The 2,115-nt window shown below is 35.0% G+C and overlaps 1 non-coding gene across 1 annotated transcript; it reads right to left on the bottom strand.

The window, feature by feature from the left end:
* Window positions 1-788: 788 nt before the first annotated feature.
* Window positions 789-861, bottom strand: TRNAG-CCC (transfer RNA glycine (anticodon CCC)). Its single transcript has one exon. It is a non-coding gene; the product is annotated as a tRNA-Gly (tRNA).
* Window positions 862-2,115: the final 1,254 nt, after the last annotated feature.

The raw sequence follows: 2,115 nt of genomic DNA, 5'->3' as shown, positions 1-2,115 counted from the left end.
TTATATGAGTATCTTAAATACACATCACACATATTAACATTTTAAGAAAGATCATTAATTTTTGAGACTTGCCATTGTATCAGTAAACCAAGGCTCAAGTTAAGTTTTATAGCAGAAAGTTCATTTCCTATTAAACCGTAAGAAAGGGCTCAAAGAGCTCAAGAAAGTACTAAAAATCCTTTCACATTAAGATACAAATAACTTCTGTTATAAAGCAGAAACTAACACACCATTGTAAAGCAATTATACCCCAATAAAGATGTTAAAAAAAATAAAAATAAAAAATAAAATTTCCAAAAAAAAAAAAAAAAAAAGATAAAAATAACTGATATCTGCTTGTATAAGCTTTCTACCCCCCACTGATAATGCCTTTTGACAAAAGAACAAGATAGACTAAAATGATGGAACTGTGACATGAAATTTTGAAAAATATTTAAACATTTGGAACATATTTGAGGAACTCGAAAGTGTTTTTTAGAATCCGAAAATCGAAATGAATAATTCTGCATTTACTTAAGGAAAACTTTGGTTTCTAACCAAAGGAGAAATGCCTGCCCTTTAATATTGTTGCGTTTAAAGTCAAATTCTCAATTTGATGGTTATTAATATTTTTTTGTTGATATTTATTTATTTATTTGGTTGATCCGGGTCTTAGTTGCGGCAGGCAGACTCCTTAGTTGTGGCTCACAGGCTCCTTAGATGTAGCTTGCTGGCTCCTTAGTTGCGGCTCAAGGGCTCCTTAGATGTGGCATGCGAACTCTTATTTGCGGCATGTATGTGGGATCTAGTTCCCTGACCAGGGATCGAACCTGGGTCCCCTGCAATGGGAGTGCAGAGCCTTAACCACTGCACCACCAGGGAAGTCCCAGTTATTAATATTGAATACAACTCTTTTCAAAACAATTCTGTATATATAGTGAACCATATGAAATCACCAATTTCACTCATTTTTGACCTGCAAAACAATGGCCACGTCATACAGTTCATCCTAATGTTTCTGCTTGCGTGGCATAATTAACTCATCATTAGAAATTATTTTCTAGCAAATGAACCCATATACCTACCATATGGTAGACAATAAAGGGTGGAAGACTCTTGGTCTCTGGATATAGTTCTCTGTGTCTGTAGAAGACACTGTTCATTTACCCACCTGTATTAGCTTTTTTTTTTAGCAGCATTTAAAAAAAAAATTATTGAAGTATAGTTGATTTACAATGTTGCATTAATTTCTGCTCTATAGCAAAGTGACTCAGTTATACATAAATATATTCTTTTTTTTGATATTCTTTCCATTATGGTTTATCATGGGGTACTAAATATTGTTCTCTGTGCTATACAGTAGGACCTTGTAGTTTACCCACCCTATATATAATAGTTTGCATCTGCTAATCCAAAATTCCCACTCCTTCCCTCCCCCACAGTCCTCTCCCTTGGTAACCACAAGTGTGTTCTCTATGTCTGTGAGTCTGTTTTTGTTTCATAGATATGTTGATTTGTATCATATTTTAGATTCTACATATAAGTGATGTCATGTGGTATTTGTCTTTGACTTACTTCACTCAGTGTGATAATATCTACGTCCATCCATATTGTTGCAAATGGCATTATTTCATTCTTTTTTATGGCTGAGTAATATTCTATTGTGTATATGGACATCTTTATCCATTCATCTGTCGATGGACATTTAGTTTGCTTCCATGTCTTGGCTATTGTAAATAGTGCTACTATGAACATAGGGGTGCATGTATCTTTTTGAATTACAGTTTTGTCTGGGTATATGCCCAGGAGTTGGATTGCTGGATCATATGGTAGCTCTATTTTTAGTTTTTTGAGGAACCTCCATACTGTTCTCCATAGTGGCTGCACCAATTTGTTTCCACCAACAGTGTAAGAGGGTTCCCTTTTCTCCACATGCTCTCCAGCATTTGTTATTTGTAGGCTTTTTAATGATGGCCATTCTGACTACCCACCTATATTAGCTTTTGACTGCAATGTAACAGATTAAGACAAACATAGCAGCTTACAACAGCACACATTTATTATCTCATAGTTCTCATGGGTCTAGGTATGGCTAATTGGGTCCTCTGCTTAGAGTCTCACAGGATATTAGCAAAG

This window comes from Lipotes vexillifer, unplaced genomic scaffold, assembly GCF_000442215.2.
Source record: "Lipotes vexillifer unplaced genomic scaffold, Lipotes_vexillifer_v1.1 scaffold1793, whole genome shotgun sequence".
In the NCBI taxonomy this organism is placed as follows: domain Eukaryota; kingdom Metazoa; phylum Chordata; class Mammalia; order Artiodactyla; family Lipotidae; genus Lipotes; species Lipotes vexillifer.
The sequence above is the reverse complement of the archived record's forward strand: the minus strand, read 5'-3'. Positions and strand labels throughout refer to the sequence as shown.